This window comes from Chelmon rostratus, chromosome 1, assembly GCF_017976325.1.
Source record: "Chelmon rostratus isolate fCheRos1 chromosome 1, fCheRos1.pri, whole genome shotgun sequence".
In the NCBI taxonomy this organism is placed as follows: domain Eukaryota; kingdom Metazoa; phylum Chordata; class Actinopteri; order Chaetodontiformes; family Chaetodontidae; genus Chelmon; species Chelmon rostratus.
In genome coordinates, this window is record NC_055658.1 from 28720767 (window position 1) to 28746701 (window position 25935).

Here is a 25935-nt window from a genome sequence, read left to right on the forward strand (position 1 = left end):
ACAAATAGCTGTTAAAATAGCTGATTGTTAAGTATTGTTGTTTTCTCATGAAATTGAAATGAGAACACAACTTTGACTGTTTCAACTGTAGTCTTTAAGGACCAATCAGAAATATTCATTGTTGCTATTCATCAGTGAGTGTAACAGCAGGAAAGATGAAGCAAAGTATTACATATGTGGTCTGTATGTATGTGTATGGACAGTATGGGTTTGTGAGTGATAATATTGTATTATAAGTGATATTGATTTGCTACTGACTTGAAGTCACGACAGCTGGCTCCATAAGTGTGAATGTGTAGAGTTACCTCAACTTATCTATCGATCTATCTAGACTTGTCAATCTTGTCGTGTTTCGATGCCTACAGTACCTGGCTGCTTCAGTGTACTTCAAGCAAAGTGACTGTCATATTGATGAACAGCATCTCGCCAAAGTCCAGATGTCCCTCTCCCTAACAACATTTTTCCACCTCCTCCTGGGAGACTCGGAGGCGTTCCCAAGCCAGATGAGATATATAATGTCTCCAGTGTGTATTCTGGGTCTGCCCCATGGTCTCCCAGCAGTTGGACGTGCCCGGAAAACCTCCGAAGGAACATGCACAGGAGGTATTCTGATCAGATGCCCGAAACACCTCAACTGGCTCCTTTTGAGGTGAAGGAGCAGCAGCTCTTCTCCAAGCTCCCTCCAGATGTCTGAGATCCTTACCATATGTCTAAGGATGCGCCCTGCCACCCTATGGAGGAAACACATCTTGTCCACTGTATCCACAATCTCATTCTTTTGGTCACTACCCAGATGACCCCTCTCTATAACGCAATCTTTACGCCCTGCCTTCACTTTTGCCTTTACATGTGGTCAACCTCATTTTGCCTGACCTATGCCCATGATTTATATCAAACTGTCAAACAGAGGCTGCTTTCTTACCACAGTAGCCATGTTCATCAAACATAACAAACAATCCATCTGCAAATGATATATTATTGTACTGCTTGGCTGCTGGTGTTATGATATACATGTGTTCTGCTGTTAGTCGTGGCACTGAATGCTCCTTTCAGTTTATTTTTGAAGTAATTTTCAGTTTCCCTATTAGCACACTCATCAGCATCCATTCAATCCTGAATCTGACAAAAACTGCTTAATCTTGCAGTAGCATCATGACTCAGGTTTGAATGGCACTGGTGGGCAACTGAAGCACAAATTGTGCACAAGTGTTTCCATCCCCTTGGCCTTTGAGGTTTTCTGTCTCTATTGATCCAAACCTAAAAGGTTATGCCACCATTTTACAATCCTCACCCCTAAAATTAGAACAAGCCCCAATTATTTTACCAAATCCCTCTTAAATGTTCTTAATCTCTTTTGTTACACAAACTGTCTGCAGTGTTTTTCCCATTTTCACATGTTGACTCATTCACTGAAAATAAGCTTTAATCCTTCTCTTGTGGCAGGGTTTTTCCTGAAAGCCCAGAGAAATTAGAACATGAGAGTAAGAAAGGGGGCAAAGTACTTCAAAAAACACTTGTCATTAATGGACCAAAATCTGCTAACAATGTTTTTGTTTGCCAGGAAATTTCTGATCTGCCATTTTTTATTAAGACAAGAGATTAGAGCTACATGCTCAATTTCCAAAAAGCAACTTGTAATCATGCAAGTCCCATTATGCAAACAGGCAATGAGTATACAGTGCCAAGGTTTTTTTTTTTGGGAAACAGGTTGTCTCTGGACCACTTAGTCCCTGAAGAGTCTCTCTCCTCAGTCACTGTCCCAAAAAAATGTAAGAGGGTTGAATTTGCTTTTGTTATTTCAGATCCCAGCAATAAGAACAGAATTGAGTGGGGATTAAAGCCATCATAGCTGGTGTTATATTCTGAAAAATTATCAATCTCTAGCAATAAAATATCCTACAATGTAAGGTGTGTGTTTTATGTCAGCTACCAAAATGGGAATAAACAACGGTGTCAGGTGTAAATGTACACATGGTAAGAAACCTTGAGATGAAAACGAAAAACAAAAGAAAGCAGAAGTCTGGCACAGAGGAGGGGTGAGTAAAAACAAAAAATGAATGCATAAGGACTGCCAAGCAGCAGTGGAGAGAACTGACACCCATGATTGGGTCCATACCAGAGAGGCAAATAAAAGAAGCCCCCTAAGCCCTTGTAATCAGTAGAGGAACAGACAAGGCCGGGCTGGTTTTTCCTCCTTAAGCCCTGGTGGAGTTTGGGGTCCAAAGCAAGTCTTTCAGGAGGCCCTGCCAAATGGCAGCACACATCAAAGTCTTTAGCTGTTAGCCTCCTTGCCTACTCACGTCAATGTCCCAGGGATTAGCATTAGCATAATTGAGGTTTATGTACAGATGCTTAGTGCAAGGGCTTGATGGATCACTATTCTGGAATGGGAATGTGTTGTGTAATGTGGATTTTGCATCCATTCTGCTTAAGACTATGAACACCACCCCCGTAGCCTATTACACCATGTAGACTGTGTGTGTGTATGCACATGAACAGCCACACTCACATTTTCACGCTGATCTTATGCACACAACACACACACACACACACACACACACACACACACACACATTTTCTGTCTATAGTTAGATTCTGAGAAAGCGAAGAAAACAGGGATGTAGTAAGCAGGCTGTGGGAAGTGAATATACCCCTGCACTGCAAAACCACAGAAACAAATCTGTACCCACATTATAGCTGATACACCTCAACTTTTCATATCGTAATGTAACACACTTCTGACTTATTTCACATTTGTACTGAAGAGAAAAAGCTTTTAACAGCAGAGGACACAACAAAGCCTTTTTTCTGTGTGATATTACACAGTGTTTTAGCTTCTTTTGGTCTGGACAAGGGATGTGCTGGTGTCACATTTTCATGTTCGCTGTGGATTTTCTCACACCTAACAAACTCAACAGTGAACTGTATATTGCTGCTTTGTTGAATTCTGCAAAATTAAGTAACGTCGAAAAGTCATCAAAACATACATTTTTTTATGCCTACTAATAGTTGTGAAAGATCCAAAAAGTCCTGCACGCTGTTGTACTCACCTTGTTTATGATGTTTCGTTCCACTGACCTTCATATGGTAAAATTTGTGAGTTTATTTTTAGTGTACAGGATTTATTTTAACTTCTTTTATGGTCCACCCACCAGTCTAAAGCCCCATTTGGACTGGATTTATTTCTCTTGACGCAGGGAGTTTCCTCACTTAAAATGCATGCTTTCTCTCACTGAATGTTATGACTCAGCACCCATAAACTGGTTGCGATTCAGTGAGTCGTCTAGCTCATGTTACCATGGGAAGTCTGTAGATGTGGGGCCTGGTTTGCTGATCCTTCTGTGTCTTAGTTTGGTGGTAAAAAGTCACTCCCTTGTTGCTAATCAACTTCAAACTGCCTATAAACATATGAGTTGTGTTGTGTTAACTCTGAAAATGGTGCTCATCACAATCTTGATGGAATTAGAAATTGTTGGTGGTGTTGTTGCCATCAGAATGTTTCACCATAGTCTGTAGTAAAACTGGCATACCTGCACATTTCTAGTCTGGATATAAGTCTGGAGTAAAATGACAAGGTTGTCCTTCAGTTTGTCTGTTCTGTGATTGTCTTCCTATCTTTATATATATATTATATCTCACGTAGTACCCACTTAATTGTTCTGTAGGATTTTAAACTATACAATCTACTATACTCAAACAAAATCCATTGCTGGCACAGGATTGAAAAAAAATTGTTAAAACCAGCTTACAATCTTGAGTTTGTTCCTTTAGTTAGAGACATAAATATATATATATGCCATGCAACCATGTCACTTTATATCTGTGGTCATTAAAAGCCAGGTTATTGACTTCTCAGCCAACCAACCACGGCAGTGACCCTGCTGAATCTTTGTTCTGGCCCATGAGACACGGGGTAATGGAGCTGCACCCTCCTTTATGGAGGCACTGCAGAGCCCCCAGCTGATCTCTTTATTTAGCTTTTTGACTCAGATGAGAATGAAAATGACAGTGGGTGTATGTATGTGTGGTGTGAGAAGCATTTGTAAGGATGTTTGTATCGGTGTGTATGGGAGCATTTCTGTATCTGGGTGAATTTGGTTGTTATCATATTTCCACCATGCACCTGGATTTATCTTTTACAACTGGTTATCATAGATCAACTTGTGTCGACCAGATGGCATACTGATTAAAGAATTTCCTTTTCTCATGTTGGGACAGTTAAGTTCTGTCTACCATTAATACAGCTATATTTGTTCCTACTCGAATACTTGAAAGCTTATCAGAATGTTGACCCTGACGTTGATTTACATCATGTCAGTACACAGTTCATGGTGTGTGTGTGTATGTGTGTGTCAGTGAGAGAGAGTGTGTGTGTGTGTGTTACGAGAAAGGCTGCAGTCTGGGGAAATGACGTGGTCATTCCACTTGTTATTTATTTGCGTAAGCTTAGGGAGGCTCAAAAGTTCACATTGGACTATTAATGGTCAGTGACTTTAGGTTAAGCATCATATGAGAGTGATGCAATAATTGATTAAACTTGGTGTTTTTTGCCTTTTTTTCTTACAGAAACCACACTGCAAATCTCTGCACCTCTAACAAATAATTTCATTACAATTGCAGTTCAAATGCACTGACTGACTGTTTTGGCTGACTTGTTTGCTATGACTACATAACTGACTAAAACATGATTAAAACTAGAACAAATCATGATATTCTTGGTGGTCACAGTGTTGCTGTGGAACAGGGGCAGGCAGAAAATTTAGTCATTCCTTTTTATACTAAAAATATGCCAGTGCATTTTTGTAATGTTTTTTAATTGCTTTTTATTAGTGAAAGGAAGGGAAAAAGGTATTTGGGGAAATATCAGAAATGCCCCTTTACAGTTGGCTGGAAGGGCATGTTGGTGTCTGTGTTTGATTGACAGCAGCTGACAGGCTGCTGGAGTATTGGTGTTACACTGCATTGAGGGAGAATTGAAGTAGCAAACTTGCACTGTAGCCTACATGTGATGGGCAGAAGGCGTGTGGTTTTGGTATCGAAGAATGAGGATCACACCAGAATTTAAGGTTGCTGCAGTTGAGCAGCTAATTAGCTAACTTATGTATCCTCCAAGCTTGACTTTAGCGGTGCACTTTTCTCCAGTGAATGTTTGTTTGGCTGCTTGTTCAACAACCTAATGTGCAGGACAAGACGTACTCGTTACTGACAAACCCACAGACATTTCTCCAAACTCTGTTTGTTCTATGTAGCTCGTATTTTGATTCAACATTCTGCACATTTACTTTATGGTGGAGTCTCAGCTGTTTTCATTAAACCCATGTATGCTTGCTTTTGGTGGACTGGTAGCACACAGAATTTATCAGATGTTTTTTTCTGCAGATTGACAAAGTTAGTGGATAGCTGTTGAAGAAATTTGACCATATAGCATCTAAAGACGCAGATATTTTTCTCTGGAGTTGGTGAAGACCAAAACAGAGCTAAAAGAGGAGGAATATTGTAATACTTACATTCATCATGTGGCGAGAAACAGGTCACCAAATGAATGATGATGTTTGCTTGTGCCTGCTGTGTGTCTTAGCCGATGATTTGCTAACACATTAGTATCTGTCAGCTTGGTTCCGTGTTTTTCTCCCCCCTACTGGCCAAAACTTGATCAATTTAGCTTTAGTAAGCACACAACAGATTCACAGCAGTCCTTTGGACCAAGTCCCCACGACAGGCTGGTGTTGATGAGATTGGTCTGGTGATGTAGGTGTCCGTGTGAGTAATGGTGTTGTCAGTGTTACTGTAATTGATCAGTATGTTACAGAGCTAGCAGTCAATATGGGAAACATGCACTCTACTAACACAGTGAACATTGGATTTGCTCGAGTAGCGTTTGTAATTCTTACTTTATTCATGTCTAACTTGCACTGTAAGCTTCACAACAATTAAAACCCAATTCCCTTTGCTTTATTTTGAGTATACAAAGAGATAAAATTGGATTTTTGTTGCTCGTTTTGTTAAGGAAGGCAGCTATTTCTTACATATTGTGCTTAAAATTCACACAATCATGCCCTCGCTTGTGGACATCTGTCAGTGTGCACATCCATGTTAATCCATGAATCATGCATAGAAAGCCAGAGAGTGGGAGAGCGAGGGAGACAGAGAAAAACACCAGAGAAGAGAGGATGAAACTGAAGATCAATGTGTTTTGCCTCAACAGCATGTTTGAGCGTGGGAAGTTTAGAAAAACTTCTCCTGGGCCTCACAGCTCAAAGCCATTTTGTGTGTGTGTGTGTGTGTGTGTGCGTGTGCGTGTGCGTGTGCGTGTGCGTGCGCACACCAAGGCATTTGTCAGTCTTATCGCCTCTCTCGGCTCTCTGTGGTGGTGCTGGTGCTGGTGGAGAGTAATTGAGTGCTTAGAGTTATAGATGAACTAATTAGTGGGCGCATTGAAAGCTCAGCTCATTAGTGGAGGGAGAGAGCCCTGTGCCGCCATGGCTCTGAGGGCTCTCTTTCATATCCAGTCTTAGCATAGGGAGAACGCTGCTCCATACAACTTCATTAAAGCAGCTGCAGGGAGGAGAGAACAAGGGGGAGGGATGTACATTGACAGTAGAGAGAAAGATTGTATAATAATAATAATCATGAATAATAATGAACAGGCATGTGTAATGCATAAAGGATACTCAGCATACATATACAAACATGTGACATACTATAAGCCCTTATCAAGTGTGTGTTTGCACTCAAGATAAAGCATAAGGTCAAATGCATTATGCAAAACAAGAGTTAACAAGGATTCTGCTTTTCTTATCTGGTATACCAGTCATCTCTGATACTGTCTGCTGTATGTAAGGCTTCAGCTCATCATTTTCACCTTCAATTGCTCTGCTGATTAATGTCTCAGTATAATGTTAAGTGTTTAAAATGTCAGAAACTGTGAAAAATAAAGACCTAAGGTCCAAGTTGATGTCTAAAAAATGTGTGTTTTGTCTGAGTAACAGACCAAAAACCAACGATATTCAATTTGCTTCCACATTAGACAAAGAAATGCAGGCAGCTCTAACAACAGGGAAGCTGGAGTGAAATGTGATTTTTGACTTATTCATAATCCAAGTCGTGGCTGATCATTTTTTGTAGCTCGACATATGACAAAGTTACATGATTTATGAAATTCAGAGATGCACAAAATTAACTTGTCCTTTCCTCTCTACAGTGACGCTGGCAACATCCTAACTTCCCCCTGCTGTTAATGCTGGAAGGCTATTGGACGCGCGTTGTGGAGGTCAGTGAGTTTGACTTCAAAGGTTTGTCTTCGTTGAACTTTGACCAAAAAGTCGCACTTACACATTTGATATGAAAGCGGGTTTACACCAGAGCACACCAGAGCGCTGGTGAACAGTAGGAAACTGCATCTCATGTGCTGATCTGAATTATCATTGGTCATCATGTTTTCTGCAGTTGTTGCAGGATACCACCACTACTACTACGACTACTACTACTACACACGTAGAACACATGGAGTAATCATTCAATGGGAATTATTTTTAGTTTTTACTGGACAATTTTACAAAAAGGTGTGAATTTAAATGCATGAACAGCATGCCACAAATTGCCCAGATTGCTAGGGTTAAAACAACTTAGTTAGTAGCTAGTTTTAATTAGTTGTGATGGACAGTGACCAACACCAGCACAGTGGGAGGCCTCACTTAGTGTAGGGCAACATGGCTTTTTTCCACAGCACAAGTTGTTATTTCTGGCTATCTCATCGATTGAGCAGAGTGGCTTTTTGTTGTGTCCATCAGAAAATGGACTCTAGCTACTTTGTTTTAGAGGAAGCTAAAGATTTATTGACTGTCCCTGTATTGACAAATTATATGGTGCAGAGCTCAATGATGACAATTGCTTGAATTGATTAAGACCACTTTCTTTTTTGTTAATCACCACAAAATAGGAGGAGAGTACTGCTGATGTAAGTCATCTTTTTTTTTGTGCCTCCCACTTGAATTTTGTGATCATCTTGTATCGTACTGAATGACAACAAACAAAGTTATACTGAGTTGTACATTTTAATTTGAAGTATTAGAAATAAGTCATGTTTGCTGTCAATTCTTGCAGCCTTCCAATGCTGAATATTCTGGTCTGGCAAAGCACATTGATCTCTGCTTTTTCCTCTCTTCCTTTGCTCTCCCAGTCTCTGATACTCTTTTCTAGAATATGGCAAAAATATATATAAAATATAAATACATTTAGTTTATGCATTCTAAGCTCATAATTTTGGTATTTGCGACAGGTTGCAAGACACATATTTGTTAAATCAGTTGCTCTGCATTTATTTTGTCAGGTCAGTGTATGAAAAGTAATGTATACCAAAATGAAGATTCGGGCTGGCGAATCATCACATGAGGCACGATGAGTTTTTCGCTCTGCCACAAACAAATTTGGAGCAAATGCAGCAGGTCAATCTACAGCAGAACCAAGAAGCAGCATGGGACATTTGCTTTATTTTTTTCATATTAGCCACTGGCCCAACAGTTTTCCAGAAAACCTCCCACCTCTCTATATAGCCAGTCCACTTCGACTGACAAAGGCCACAGATCATCATGCCAGGACATTATGACAGCTGCCAAGCAGTGAGTCCAAGCCAGGTTATCGGAAAACATTCTGGCCTACAGTAGCTAATCTGCCTCTTCCAGCTTGTGTCCATCCGTGCCACAATACATCACAGTTATGACTCCCCTGTGCCACAGTGGGCGGGCACCATTAAGCTGGATGGATAGGGGAGCAATGCCAGTCAGGGACTGCCATATGAGCCTCTCTTTCCTGCTTCTTCTCCAGCTTGGTGCCCTTTAATGGGCACTTAATATGGCTGACAAATTTACAAGGCATTTAAAAATGACCCAGTCAGCCAGTCAGCAGAGGGGAGAAGAGGAGGAGAGAATGAGAAGGAGGACAGAGTGTCCAATCTCATTTTCTCCTGCCGACCAGGGCAATAAACATGCTGGATTTATATCAGAGTGGGGTTATGGGATGAGCAGGCTTTGTGTGTGTGTGTGTGTGTGTGTGTGTGTGTGTGTGTGTGTGTGTGTGTGTGTGTGTGTGTGTGTGTGTGTGTGTGTGTGTGTGGGCTCAGTATACACACTCTGTCTCCCCAGTTCAAATAATTCACACTGAACACCTGTCAACATGAGTCACGACACCAGAGAATTCCTGCAATTGAGCACATCCAACTAATTGGTGGCAGCATGCCAGCCAACCCCCTTATCTCTCTCTCTCTCTCTCTCTCTCTCTCTCTCCCTCTCTCTCTCTCTCTCATCTCTCTTTCTCTCACTCTTCTATCACACATATTTATTCCATACATCTTCTTCACACTCCTCCTCCACTCCTTGCTTCTTCTCTCCTTCGCCCCCCCATCTATTTTAACATAACATTTATGGATGAATGATTTAATACTGGTTATCAAACCCATCATTGTAATCACATCTCTAATTACGCTTAATTAAAACAGTTTAATGGCTGCTGCTGAGTTGGTTTTTGAAAGCAAATCAGCCGCTCTTCTATCTCCCTAGAATTCCTCCCCTGACTTGGCATTCGGTATACTCACTCAACACCTCCGACAACCAATCAACTCCAAATTCTCTACCCAGCTCTTGTCAGGTCGTTAATTAAGCTCCCGAAGTGCCTAATGATTAAGATAACGCAGCAATCTAATGGTGAACAGGCTCTTTCCTCCCTCTTCTTTTTACAGCTTTCGATTATAGCACCCTTGAGGTGTTACTCAATCTTGATGAAATGCAGACAATTGACAAATCAGTTGCTTTGAGCTGGGGCTTATTACCCTGCTGCATATTCATGAGTTGTTTGGGGAAGAGTGGGATGATTTTTAATCAAAGTCGCAGAAAAGGATGAGGGGGAAGCGAGGGGCTCTGTCGAGGGGTGGTGGGCTCGCCGCACCTACCCCCTCCCACATCTCACCCAGCCTCTCACCACCCCACTGTGAATAACATGCATCATTCATTGGATTTAGCTCACATTTGCGTGGATGCAGCTGGCAGTGGAAGATGTGTGTGTGAGTGTGTGTGTGTGTGTCTGTGTGAGTCAATGTGAGGTCTTGCTTCAAGGGGCCTTGGACAAATGGAGGTGCCACATGGTCAGACCAGATGTTCTGGTTTCTTATGTGCATAGCTCATCAAAAACAACAACCGGTGCCACTATTGGGCCCCTGCTATCCAGTAAGGCCAGCCAACCCATCTGCTTCCTTCCTGCCAGGCCCGGTGCATTGTGGGTCTTGGCTATTTCTCTGGTGCGTTCGCAGTTTCCAACCCGTTTTGTGTCTGACAAAAGAAACGAAGTGTCAGTGCATCGACAAACAGTAAAAACCTTTCTGCAGGACAGCAGTAATCATAAAAGAGCATTTTAAAAAATATACAATATAAACGTGTAATAAGTGTTCACCTGAGATCAGATCCAGCCCGCTATGAAGAGTTCTGTCCACATCAGACGATTCTGTGCCTCAGGATTTACATCCAGCACCAGCGCTCAGTGCCAAAAAAGTACAATTGTCCCTCATGAAGTGAGGTGGGCATTCAGGGGTTTGAGGTCTGAGTGGTGGCCGGTCATGTAGTGCGTCTGACTGAGTTTAATAACAGTAAGACCAGATCTTTCCTTAACCAACTGATTTGCTTTACTAACCTGGAAACTTAACAGCAGGCTAAAAAGCAGTCCCTCTCCAGTGGAAAGTTGGTGATGGGTGTGATTAGAGGAGATGGTTTTTGTTAACATAAATGGCATCACAAGAAAGCCAATTAAGGCAATTCTCAATTAAAAGACGAGACATATCTCATTGCATGGAGAAAAGAAGAGCAAAGAAAGGAAGGAAACCAAAATGATGGAAATACCTATACATAAGACAGAAAAATAAAAAACATACATATTCTTATAGATATGTACAAATGTAGTTCAATTAAATTCAATAGGTAGGTGAAGAATACTAGAAGCAATGAAAAAATATATCATAGCTGTATTAAGGTCTGTGCTCGGTCAGTGTGGAGGCCAACAGGCACCACATTGGTCCAGCTGTGGACCATTGTTGGCATGCACAGATGTTGTAGGAAGATATAAGTTGAAAAAAATGTTGGTATTAGGCATAAAAAAAAGATCAAAATGTTTTTTTATATTTTAATGTGGTTGGGAACTAATTCTCAAGCTTCTTCCCAGTCAGATAAAGTCTGGGGAATTAGTACCACCACACAAAATCCAGCGTTTGTCTAGTCGGGGGCTTGGTTTATCTGTTCTTTGCAATAGATACAGTGTTTAACCACGTAATCCGTCTGTGACATCAAGCTACACAATGATTCACATTTAAGCATCAGGTGGCAAAATGTAATGGCTTGTCATTCCACAATAAATTACGCCATATTAGACAAAAAGATGAATTTAGATCTCAAATACGTTTCTCAAATGTGTCATTCTACCCTTGTGTCTGTTCATACTGCTGGCATATTTTCTGTAATAAGGTGTAGGTGAAATTATTTTGTCATGTCGGTGCCTTTTTTTTGTAATTGTTGGTTATAATAGTTGTTTTTTGTGCCATTCATTTTTGTAACAATAGCTCCACATCACTTTGTATCATCTGTATGCATCTGTAAGTGTGCAGCTCAAGCAAAACTAACAAATTTATTTACATGCTTCACAGAAACGCTGCTTTGTTGTAACTTTACACAAGCCTGTAATTGTAACCCAGTCTTAAGTCCCACAGCTGAATTCAGACAATGCCACAAAACTGAACCATTCAGCTGATTTCAATTTTTTTTTTCTTTTCACTATCGCTATATAAATACAATTAAGCAGTATCTATTTATAGACTACATTATTCTTGTATGTGATATCAGGCATCTTGAAAACCTCTATGGAGGAGTGTTTTGCAACTTCTGACCATCCTGAGTGATTGCTTGATAAGCTGTCAGTCAACTCGAGTACAGGACAAATCATTTTGTGCCCTGTGAAATTTTAGGACACAAAATCACCAGCGTTGGGCATTTGGCAACACAGAGCAGGAGGAGCATCCATGCGTGGGTGTGTGAGAGGTACTGTGACCTTCACACATCTCTCAAAGTACAAAACACAGCAGAATGACTTCTCACTTCCTTAGGCGGTTAGAGTCCTTAAAATTCTATCCAACTCTTCAACCCTTCACCTACGGCGAAAAAAAGTGTGTTGCACAGACGAGTACATAAATCACACTAATATCTTCCAATAAATGCTGCACTCAGGCCTCGTTTCAGCAAATTGCTGATGGCGATTCTACTCATGCTTGCAATTGTTATCCTCTGTTAGCCCTCAGTAAACTGTAGCTCCTCCTTTCGCCTTTTTTTCATTCAGCTCATGTGTCTCATTATGAAGGCAGAGCACAATTTGTTATTATGTGCACTGTCTTGCTATCATTAGCGCTTGGTGGATGTTAGCTTCACTTGGGTAAGCCCATCCATAACCGCATTTATTATTGTTGCCCAGTGAGCTGCAGTATTATGATGACTAATTGCTAGGGCCTAATTGTTGTTAGCCTGAGTGACTTGGTTGGCTTGAAATAGCTGGAGAGGATTTTTCAATACTGTGCATTGTAATAGATGGAGGATGTGCTGTAAAGTACACAGGTACATTAGTGTCTACATGCCTGTACAAGGAATTTGAGGATGGGTAAATTACTCCAAAGTGAAGATGTTTTTCTGGCTCATTTCAGCATTTGGATTCAGGTTTGAGCTCAAGTTTATACTGCAGTTTGGACCATGTTTACAATTACATTAGTACTACACACACTTTATGGGAGGTAAAGCAAGTAAGATTAAAGTGAGGCTATGTTGTGACAATGCTAAATGCTAAATGTTGTGTAACAGTAATCAATGTAATCAAAGTATGAATTTAGTTGAAGAAATAGTTGCTCTAAAGTAATAAAACCTCATTCAAAATCACATTTGTAATGAAAATTATGAGATATCCAGTTTTGAAACAGAACCTTGCTGTACAGTATATTGTGTGATTCTATATGCAGTCTAATATTATTGTTTATTTTGATACTTCTGTCTTGAGAGACCTTTAGCAAACACCATTACCCATAAACTCTAGACAATCGCAGGTTAAGCTTGAGAGAAGAGGGGATTGTCACAGCAGGAAAAACACAGGTGTAATTGCCAAAAGTCATGATGACCTAGTTCCATTGCAGCCATAATGAATGTCATCTACACCTGTGCTTTTCCTGCTATCACAAAATGTCAGCTTGTCCACAGTGTAAAAGGTCTGTAACAGTAGGACAGAGGGGAACGTTTTAGACGGCAGAGAGTACAGCTAAACGTTTTATTTTTCCATCACTTGTGTGTCATGTTTGTGCACAGTATCTTTTGCTTGGGCTCCCAGGTGAAGTCAGGTTGGTCAGGAAGTGGGGATTGCACAAACACGATTACAAAGCAATAAGCACTGAAGCATAATATAAAGAAAACTCCTGGGGAAAACAGAAACACCCTTTTCAGTAGCAGAGGCTGGATTAAGGAAGTAAGCATTTAATCTTCCAGGTATTTTAAGCAGCACCTTAATACCAGCTGTTTCTCATCAACCTGATCACCCACGGTTAAGCCAGACTGGAGAACATTATTCCCAGTCTCAGTGCACTCTTGTCCTCTCGCTCTCATACTTCTGATTGGCCGTGAAGATGTCCTCTGCCTGAGCAAGGGGAAAGAGTCCACCTGAGGCTGAGCTACCTGGCATCCCTCCATGATCCGTCCTCCCCAAGGACTTCTCCACTGAACCGTAGATGACCACACCGCACCTGTCGGAAATGCTCCACTGGTGTTGGTCGGCAGGGCAACAGCACAAAATGTGTGTGTGGCGTAAGTGTTCTTTCCCTTTTTTTCTCTTTTGTTTCTTTCATTACTCTATCTATTTATGTAAAGATTACATTTCGGAAAGTTTTTGTTTGTGTGTCTTCACCTTTTATGGAACTATGGTCCAGTCTGAGCAGCTTCATGGCATGATTGTAAAGCTTTAAAGCTTTAAAGAATAACATGTACAGTAATTTTTGAAAAGGTTTTATTTATTTAGACATGCAACCCTGATTCCGAAAAATGTTGTACGACCCTGTGTAAAGCATAAATAAAACACAGTGTAATAACGTGCAAGTCCTTGTTGACAAGATGTTTATGTGCCCATATACTTCAGTGATGTTTGCAAATATATGCGTCTTCTGAATCTGATGCTAGCAACATGTTTCAAACAAGTTGGGACAGGAGCAACAAAAGACTGGGAAAGATGTGGAACGCTCCAGAAACACCTGTTTGGATCATTCCACAGGTAAACAGGTTGATTGGTAACAGGTGATAGTGTCATGATTGGGAATGAAAGGAGCATCCTGGAAAGGCTAAGTGGTTCAGAAGCGTGGATGGAGGGAGGTTCAACACTTTGTGAACACATGATTGTATAAAGGAGATTAATACATGGGCTCTGGAGCACTTCATAAAACTGTTGTCGGTAAACACAGTTTGTTTAGAAATGATTGAATTCTGTTTGTTTCCATTTGACACAGCGTCCCAACTTTTTTGGAATAAGGGTTGTACTATATTCTAACTATCCTCTCAAAGTTTGTGACCCAGATTGTCTTAAGTTTTGATTAGTGAAACATGTCAAAATGAAACAGGAACAGGAAAAGACTTCATGTTGCAAATTGCAACTTCCATATGGCAAACTTGGTGAAACGAGCCTCTGACTTTGATCCAGTCAGTGTCTCACCTCTGGGCTTCTTGACTTCTGTACGCTTGTGTTGGCTCTTTTCTGCATGTCAGCAGCATATTTATCCTCAATAATCACCTCTCTTGATCTGTCGCAGCTTCCCATTCACACACATAAGCAGCCATCAGGACCTGTAGAATATGTGCCACTGAATACAAGCAGGTTATTTAGTCTTTTTGTAAGCAAGCAGCTCTCTACCTCACGTATAAATCATTAATTGACCTCTGAACCACTTGTAAACCCATCTGACGCAGGCACAAAAAAATCTGAATCGGTGTGAAAAAGAGAAGAAGGCATCAATTATTCACTTTTCTCCCTATAATAGGATTTCAATACATCTGCTGTTTGCTGTTTTTTGCATGAAGCGAGTTCATTGATCCATTTTTCCTTGATAACTCATTCTCTTTATTCTTTTGATATGGTGCTGCTGTCACTCCCTTCACCCACTCTCTCTTTTCTCCTCTCTCTGTTTGTCTGTCTGTCTCCCTTTCTCTTCCTCTCTCTTTCTCCAAAGATCAGAGGAAAAAGATAAAACAGGCATCCCCAACACAGCAATCCTGTCATGCTTTCCCATTCAGTTTACATCAAAAGCATAAGTGTGCTACATAATATTACAGATGATCTCCTACAGATTTTGGATATGCTTTTTGAATGATAAAAGCTTTCCAGACTGGCAAACAGAATACCACTGAATATATTGGAAGCAAACTCAGCTTTTAACAGTTTAACTTTATTTTTTACAGTTTTATACTTGATGTTAATACACTTGGGTGAGCACTGGTTTTAGGTTTGATAAAAGTGTATTTAAATATTGATGAGGAAAGTGTGTTTGTGTACACGGAGCCAAGACGGTGTGTAGTGCCAGGGCTTTGACTTCACCCTCCCAGAGGCCAAAGGATAGCGTTACACACCAAGGGAGGAAACGTTAGCCTGAGGATGGAGTTCGAGAAAGAAAGATAAAGAAAGCATTTTGTGTGTCTGTGTGTGTGCAGTAGACATGGTGTTAGCTATAAACAGTTTGAGGGATTGCAGAGCTCTTGCTTGTGTATGTTTATAGCCTACCTGTATTCATTCTTCACACAAGGATTTTAGAACAGGCCCCAACCCATCGATCCGAGCCGAGGAGGATGTGGTCTGGGTTTCCTCTGCTGGCATCTGCCTGGAGCGATTGGCAGACTCCTCGTGCTTCCGGGTTGGCAAGTCGAGGCTCGAGGCATTATGTTTTCAGGTTGTCTGTGTGTCTGTTCAACCGTCCAGTTCTCATGAACACGATATCTCGGGAATACCCTGAGGGAGTTTCTTTAACTTTGGCCCAAATGTCCACTTGGACTCAAGGATAAGCTGATCAGATTTTGGTGTTCAAAGGTCACTTTGACCTCACAAAACACGTTTTCAGGCATAACTCAATAACACATAACCTACTTATGACAACATTTAATACAAATGTCTCATAGGATAAAATGATGCAATGAAAGCATTTTATTTCCTAAAGGTCAAGGGTCAGCGTCACTGTAACATCATAATGTCCTGTCAAGACACTTTTCTGGCCATTATTCAACACCATAACTCAGGAACAGAAGGGGAGATTGTGACCATATGTCTCATTTGGTCAGATGCTGAATTGTTGACACTAATCTTGTTGTTGTCGTCGTGTCTTGAAACTTCTGTGATTGTATTGATCTTCGTTGCTGTCGGGTCGAAGACGTGGGTGAAGCATCCAGCTTTTACAATTTTTAGTTTCTTTGCAGCAACATCCATGCTTGAAGCATTGTAGTCCACCACAAGCTCATTGGTTCTGCTGATATTGAGCTTCAGGTGATTCAGCTTGTGGTGATCAGTCCTCTGTACTCCTCTGTAAAAATAGTCTTTGAGTGAAGACAGCGTGTTTCTCACGGGAAATTATTCACTGGAATCATACATGTCAACATAATGATATCTTCCATTTTGCCCAGAAATACACTTAATACCTTTTAGAAGATTCCTTCAAAGTCTTCTCTGCATATATGAGTCTGGACTGAGGCATACAACCACACGGTGGTAATTCTAGTTTACCTTGCTGTGTGTCATTGTCTTTCAGTCTGTGAAGAGTTCAGCTAGAGAGAAAGATGAGTTAGAGAAACATGAGATGCCTGCTGTGCTGCTTTAAATCCTTCGGTCTTGTAGGTGCTATGACTTTGTGTTTGATTACTGATGTAAATAAAAACCAGTGAGGAAGGACTGATGGTATTTATCTGGCGCCACCGAGACAAGGCTAAAGCTAAACAATCTTGTGATGCCTCACATCTGATGATAACAGTATCCCTTTCTCAATACAGAGCGTGACAAGTTCAGACATGGAAAGCTGAACCTCTAAACTCGAAGAATATGCAAACGCAGAACTCTCAATTTGCAATTGGACCAGTGTTTTTGTGGATGTTAGCAGCTCAGACAGGTCTGGTGATTACACATAAGCATAAATGTCTACAGCAGTTGTGTGACAAGGAAATGCCAAATCAAACGTCCACCTACAGTAACTTGTGACTTTCCGCCACACTGACTGTAAGATGATCTGGTCAACAGACTCACCTGTAATCCTCACTTAAAGGATAAGTTTTGTTTTTTACAACCTGGACCTTATTGGTAGCATTAAATACGCCCATTTACTCACCCAGACAACTTTGGTGGCATTTGGAGTCGTTTTGAAGAAATTAGCCCCAGAGGAGCGGCGCGTATATCCGTATAATGCGAGTACTCGGGGCATCCATGCGCAGCCTCTATATAAACGCATAATCTGCGGTGAAACTCGTTCATATTCCAATATTTTGTTATGATATGCTGGTGCTATTCCCCTCTGAGCCGGCGGTCGGCTAGTTTAACTGTAGTTTGGCACAGCTATGGTTCGTTATTGCGTATTCGTAGCCGACCGCCGCAGAGTTAGCTGTGTTGTGGCTGGCTGCTAGCAGCGCCCGGCGTTCGGAAATGACATCATCCACGTCAGAGGTAGTTGTCTAGAGACGCCGGATGTTGATAACATGCCACCACGGGCTCAGAGGGGAATAGCACCAGCATATCATAACTAAATATTGGAATATGAACGAGTTTCGCCGCAAATTATGCGTTTATAGAGGCTGCGCATTGGTGCCCCGATTACTCGTATTATACGGATATATGCGCCGCTCCTCTGGGGCTAATTTCTTCAAAACGACTCCAAATGCCACCAAAGTTGTCTGGGTGAGTAAATGGTCGTATTCAATGCTACAAATAAGGTCCAGGTTGTAAAAAACGAAAATTATCCTTTAAATGCATATGTACAATAAAATTATTGTAAACACAATTTAATGTTATGCACCAAACTTCTGGGTTTTTTTTATTACTTACTTGAATTGTGGCGAGATGTGTACCTAAGAAGTACGTAGATGCAGTGCTATTGTACTACTGTCCAGTAAAACATCAACCTTAATTTTACCCTCAGCCAGTCTGATTTTACAAGCATCAAATATTAGATTTGTCTCGGAGACCTAAGTTTATCTTCCAAAAGGAATGATATCTTATGCTTAATACATTATAGAGACATTAGTGACCTGGTGCATTACCAAAGAGTTTGCAGAGATAACTGTTCTTCATGAGATGACCATACAGTAGATGTTTACTTGCTTGCCTGCCTGCCTGCCTGCACGCTCCAGAGATTGTGATAAATTGAGAAGCTCCCATATTATCTCACAAATCTCACAAACTTCACAAATCAAACTGTGGGCTGAAATGAAGAAATGTAGACATTTAAGCATGTAGCAGAGTGTAGAAACAGAGCAAACCGAGCATAATGCCAGCTTAATGATATCATTATACTTCTTATTTGCTGTCACAAGCATTTGTTTATCTCAGCTGAGAAGAAATAATTGGAAAAAATCCATTAACCCATTCCAGCTGAAAAACTAACTGTGTGAGTTATGCCTCAGTTCCCCAGAGAAAACATGAAGTCAGTGACCTGAAATTACTCTGCCTTACACTGTCTGAAAATCTCTTCCACACAGTCTTCATTATGAGATTAAAAGAGGATCTTCATACAAACAGAACATTATTTTTGCTTCAGTAACACTAAATGGCAAATTGTTGCAACAATTTGCAATATTTCTTTTGAAATGTGTGGTACATTAAAAAGTGGTGATCAGGACTGCTTCTGCTTAATACTAAATTAGTTGTAGTGATATCACCCTACAAACAGATGCATATAAAATCTAGATCCATAAACACCTGTACCTGCCTATTACCTGTATTTCAAAGCCCTGGTGGTAAAGCAAGGCCTCAGAGGGAAGATAAGCCCTCTGCTATGCTATTAATCCTGGCCCTGTTTTTTTCCTGTTGTCAAAGCTCCCATGTTTGAACAATGCTGTTGTCTTCTCTGTGTTTGCTCATTTAGGAACAAACATTTGCCCGAGCACACTGCTGCTGCCGCAAACAAGCTCTCCTAGGAAGTGTTATTAATAGGATAATTAAGCAGACGGTAATGAGCTGGATTATGCCTAATTATGACAAGATTTGTTTTGGCATTTTGTCTTGTGAGAAGCCAGTGAAGTGGTAAAGTCTACCTTGGAGTTCATTATGCTGATGTGCGTGCACCTGAGTGCACAGGACAGGCATCAGGGAGCCAGGTGTGGGGGGGCGGGGGGCATGGGAAGGCGGCGTGTGTGCCAGTACAGATAGCAGGGCAGTGGACATCGGTGCTGTCTGGCTGCCTCCCTAACTGGCTGGTTGGCAGTGCAACAAGGTTTGACCCTTGAGATGCTGCCAGACCAAGAGACCTGCGTGTGCCAAGTGCCAAGCTGGAGCTGTCAGTCTTTTTAAACCTGTTCATTGCTGGTCGGGTTCAGGGAGCAGGCTGACCTATTGGAAATCTTTCCCTGGATACGGAAGCTCAGTTTTATGGCTCCTAATGAGGATGGATGAGTGCTCTGTAAAACCTGAATGTCTGAGCAATTCAGATTTACTGCTGTAATGTATGAAACATGACACATGGTCATATTAACTAAGTATTATTAGCAATATTATGAGCATTTGCTCTTTATTGCTGATGGTTATGTTGGTGTGATATTGATTAAAAACACTTGAATTGTTACATTCAGGTCTTAAACATATACATTTTGTCCACGTTATCGCATTAGTAACTATAACAGTTATGCTCCTTAATGAAGTAGTAATATGATGTTCTAAATTAGTGTGTAACATTAACAGGTTTTAACATTTAGAAGAATAATACTCACATTTTCTACATGTTTGTCAGTTTACACTGATAATGAACCTCATCGGCACACTGTAGTTTTTGAAAATGCAGCTAAGTGTGCAGCCACACATAGACACATAGAGATAGAGTGACATCCCACCATGCATCTATTTAGAGGCTGTACTTTCTCCCTCACACCTAAATACCTAGATCTTAATGTTAATCTGTATAAGCGGTTTGTTTGGCGGAGATTAAACCGACAATCTTTTTGGTGCACCAGATGTGTTAAATGCAGCCTGTTAGTAAAGGCAAACACTAAGAGAATTATAGAACATGGTGCTACCAGAACTCCAGACCACACTTGAGAATTAATACATAGTGCACCAGTATCTGATTGAACATCTCCTTTTTTAGTGTGAATATCACCCAAGAATATAGTTGAAAGTAGTTTTCTGCAAGCCTAGGGAAAGATTGCTGTGATGTTTTAAAGAAGCCTGACTGCTGGTAGGAGATTCTCAGGAAGGTAAACTGTAAACTGTAATCTCTCACCTTCAGGCCCTTTTATATGATGCCCAGCTGAAAAACTGGGATGACATCTCGGTTAAAGGTTATTACAACAGACACACTGCTTTGCTCCCAGTCGCATATGATAAACAGCTGAAATTTAAATTGCTATATGATGGATTTCCATATTCCGAAATACCACCACTGACAGCAGGATGACAGCGCATCGTCAATCAAATTTATTAGAGCTGAGCGTCTTAATTCTTTTCAGAACGGTTTAGGCTTAACAGAGCCTATGAAATTGTGCCGGTGTGGAGGGAAAAAGAGTCTTAATGCATTTGCATTTACAACCCAGACAACACTCTCTCACACACACAAACACACACACACACACACACACACACACTGGAATGCACACATCTTCTATTAAAGCGCTCCATTCGCTCCTGCGGCTTTCGATAAGAAAGCTAAGTCTGGGATTTAGAGCTTTAGCTTATCGTCATCTTTACGAAGCTTTCTCTGCAAAGTGCAGTAAGCATGGGCCAGCAATCTGCATAGAATTTACAGGGAATGAAGAGGGGGGGAGCGGAGGGAGGTGGATGGGAGAGGAGGGCGGTGGTTGTGGTGTTGGGGGGAGAATGGTGACAATAAATACATTCGTCTGAAAACCCGTCTGTTCAGAAACAGGTGGATTTACATTCCTCAGAAATCAAAGCCGGCTCGGTGGGTAAAACCTGGTCTACTGCTGTGGCATATAGTGAGCACATTGTGTGTGTGTTAGAGGGAGTCAGGCGGGGGGAATACACATTCACACTGCACACAATACACAGTTAATTCTTCAACACACACACACTCATCGAAAAGGAGAGCTCAGTTCTGTAACAGGGGACTTTTCATTTACTGCGGGGAAAAAAAGCAAAAAGATGAGATTATGGAGAAAGCTCATTTCCTGCTAAACTTGGACTCTGGTTTCCCAAATAAAATTGCTTTTATTCTTCACAACATGTGTTCCCGGAGATTAAGGCCCTGTAATCTTGCAAGGGCTTAATAAGACTCAGTATGCGGAGTGCAGACTAAAACAGAAAATGTGGAACGAGCCTCGCTTAGCTCTGTTCTACCCAATGACTTTAATCCTGTTTATTAAATTATAAAGAACCTTAAAGGATAAAGATAAAGAATATTGAGTCGAGGATTTAAATGATTCAGGGTTTTTTTTTTTCCTCCTGTCTTAGTGCGAGTTATTTGATAGCACTGGATCATGTTTAAAGATGGCAGCAGGCAAGAGCTGTGACAGACTTTGTTTTTACAAATGGAGCTCACTCCCCTCTAAGTACAAACCTGCATTAAGTACAGACTCAGCCTTGGCTGGGTTCTGTTTCTTGGGTATTAAAGTGTAAAGTGTTTCCCACGTGCTAGTAATCCGGTGTGTCACTGATCCCTGTGACAGCTTTTAAAGGGTGACATAAGAAAAAAATAATAGTGTGCTGAACTGTGTTTGCTCTCATTTAGGCAGCAAACCTCGTTGCTGAAAAACTGATGCACCGAAAAAGGCAGCGCTGACCCTTCACACACACTGTATAAGCGTCATTGCAGACTTGTTTACAATATCACGCCAAGATGTATGTTGAAACTGTCAGAACCAGATATAAGAAGATTACCTATAAGCTGTGAGAGTTAATGGCCAAGAGAGGGAGTCTATGCAAGCTATGTGGACTTGTGAACTTGTCAGTGAGAAGTTCTACTGAGCTATTGGGCTAAGAGGATTGCAGGCCACTAATCCAAATCAAAAGACATACCATGTGAATTATTACATTCTGAGACAGATTATTTTACTCTCAGATTAAGAATTCATGCCAGCCAAATCTTCTCATGTCTTGCCTGATGAGGAGTGGAATATGCACATTTGGAAAATCAGCCAGCCCTTCTAAATGTTGTTGTTACTCTAGTTGAGGTCATCGCTTTTAGAGCGATCACTATGATCCCCATAATATCTCCTTGGTTCAAGTCTTGTGTGTTTTGGAATACCTGTCCCAAGCACAGACTGAAACAGACTGCCCAAATCTTCGCACAAACCTGCTCTGATGCTTTGCCAAACACTTTCAAATGCCTTCGCACATCATTTCTGAGTGTTTGTTATACAAGTCCGTTGTGGTGATTATTGGGATTAAGGCCATAAGGTCCACTCTCTGCTGTTAGCAAACAAGTGAGCAATCCTATACAGGGCTTAAGTTGCATGTGGTGCAAATCTAAGTCAGTTCAGATCGAAATCTAGACAAAACCAGAGTCCAAACGAGGGTCCAGTCTGAGTCTAGAAAGAGTCCAAGCAGGCTTGAGACTAAGTCAAGACTGAGAAACAAATAATGAGCCAGAACCTAGAGTTCACTTTGATATAAACTCAATCATTCAGTACAGTCTCTTAAATTTGATAAAGTTTGAAATGTGTTAGCAACAGGAACCAACTGGTGTAGTATACATTGCCTTACTAAATACTGTGTATGCTCAGCAGGAAGGAGAGTTCATGTTCCTTCACAAATACTAATTCAGGCATCAAGGCTAAATGTAAAAGTGTGTCTGTGCACACATTTGGGCATAAAACTTAATGTTGAAAATGAGGATTTCCTCGGTACACTAGCAAGTGACCATGCAGAGCAGTGCAGGTGATACTGAAGAATAGTGTGTCTCTATGGGGAATTGACAGCGGATGACTCATAGTACAGCTCCAGTCTACCATGAGTGCAGCCAGTGATGCAGGGCAGGAACGGACAAAATAAAGAGTCAGCTGGACTCGGCTGAGACTGTAACAGACGAGGCGCATGGCCTAAAATGAGACAAGCCAGAGTCAAGACACCACAAAAGAAAGAGAAAACCGTTGACACCGAAACCAGAGTCAGGTACGACAGCCCTGGTCCTTCAAAGACTCTGAGAGCTTCCCAGCATCTCAAGGGCTTTCAGAAAGATTCATGCCATGTAGACTTACACCACTGTGCAGATTTTCATCACATAAAACCTTCCTAGAAAACTCTTCTCAGATAGTGTAGGACGTCTGACGGGAAAACAAGGACACTTCCTTTACTTCATGACCAAGGACTAACATCTGTTGTAATGTCAACACATCGCCCCAGTCCTTATGGTTTTCATGTTTTTGCTTCAGTTGAATACCCATGGTCATCTGTCAGTCGGGAAATTTGTAATTTTCCAGCTTCACAACCTTTCAGTCCCCCACTGGATAAACTGAACAATGCTTTGTGTGAAGATAAAAATTATGCTGCTCTTTTCTGCCTTTGAAAACTTTGGAGATATGAGATTTTCACCCGACAGCGACAGCAGCGTAGTTATATGAATGATGCAGAATACAAAAGAGTGAACGAGAGTGACTGCAAGCCAAAGAAGGTATTTTTGGCACTCTGTGGAGAGGGAAGTAATCCCCCTGGATGATTCATTCTGTCTCTCACTTTGTAGACAAGAAGAGTCGGCAGGAGATTGAAAAAACACAGAGGAGTAAAAAAACAGATGCAGCCAGACAGAGACAGAGTGTTCTCACCAAAATGTTGGATATTCTCTGCCCAGTGTCTGGACTGAGAATATGCCATATTGAGCTAGCTAGCTAGCTAGATCCTATCCTCTTTGTTCCCTGTCAACCCCTTGTTTGTAGCGTCCCACAATTTGGATGAGAGGATTTACATCAGCTGCAGAGGCAAGATGTAAGGTCCTCTGTGTGTGTACAGTCCCAAATCTAGCCTTTGTTTACAGCATGTCAAGTCAACTGGTCGTTATTTGGTGTGTTCTGCTCATTTATTGTTGATCAGTGACCACTGCGGAGGCATATTCACACGTTTTGAACTTGCAGACTCACAGATTTATGCAGACACACACACACACACACACACACACACACCGAAAGCACTCTGCTGCAAAGAGGTGGAAGCTGAGTGACAGTTCAATTCTTTTCCTTTCTGCAAAAAGCTCTGCACTCACACTGAGCCATCATACTTAATTTAACAAGATCACCGAGGAAAAAAGAGTGGAGGGGATTTTTGAAGATGCCAAAAGGGAATTAGAGGAAAAGTGTGATTTGTGACCCAAGACTGGGGTAATGCAGCTTGATAAATGAAAGTCAAATTGAACGTGATCTTTTCGTACATCGGAAGCATGAGATGTGACGAGAGGATGTGTTATTACAGCTTTAAAGTAAGTGGTTTGGGGATGTCATTGTCACCTTGAGATCCCAGTCATGCACGCGGCAGAATAACCTGAGCCGAACCCCAGAGAAATGCAAAAATAACCCAGAAGGCAAAGTAGTCCCTCTTCATGGTCACTTTGATAAATGCCAGTCAGAGTGATTTTACTTCTAACCTGTTTGATTTGTTTGAAATGAATTCTGGTACATTTTCCCATTTGGTTTGGTTTGTTTAAGCTGGCGTGAAATCAGTCAATCAAACTCTGGTCTGGACTAAACAACTCGACCAAGACCATCCAAAGACATGGTTCTCCTCTGGTGTGGTTTGTTTGTGGTGTGAAAGCACACTGGATTTTGTGATAGTTGATGTATGATTTTAGTATGAATTCAAAAGCTTAACTACTTAAACAATATGTTAATAGTTGTAATAATAGTAATGCTAATTTTTATAGCACCATTCATACAATAAATGCAGCTCAAAGTGTTCACAGGCACCAAGTGCTTCATATTAAAAAGACAGAAAATAAAAACAGGGACAAAAAGTGCAAGTAAAATAAGATGGACAATAAAATCCACTTGACAGTAATAGTAAAAATAAGATTCAATTCAATTCATGACATAAGATGGAAATAAAATTGCTGAATAGTAGTTATAAGATAAAGTTAAAAATAGAGTACATAGAATGCATAAAATCAAGTAAAATATAACAGTTTAAAAGAAGTAGGTAAGCACGAGTCAAAGCACAAAGGTTTCAGGCTTTTATCAGGAAAGTCATCGCTAGTTAAAGGCCAAAGTGAAAAGATAAGGTTTTAGCTTTCTTTTGAAAATATTCAGCGAGCTGACCTCTTTAATGCTTACAGGGAGTGTGTTCCAGAGCTTTGGGGCTTAAATGACAAAGGTTGCACCTCTGTTAATCCGCTGTAGCTGTCACTTGTTAATATTATAGTACAAGAAGAGTCTTTTTCATCATGTTTGAAAATATCAATATTATTTATGACATATGTTATGCAGTTGTTGTCAGTTGTTTCCTTGTAAGGTCTTTGGGACATTAGACAGGATAAATAAGCTGTAAGACCTGCTTTCAGGCAGCAGAAATTGAGTTCCCCCCATGGGTCCATGTAGCCTAATGACACAGGATGACAGTCACCAAAACTGTCCAATGAATGGGTAACTTGTCAGTCCATATGATTTCATGTTTACATCTCTTGGTTTGTGTGCAGCATGTTAGTGATAACATGAAATTGACAGGAACTGATAGGGGACAACTTAGTATCATTTCTTTCTTTTATTCAGACCA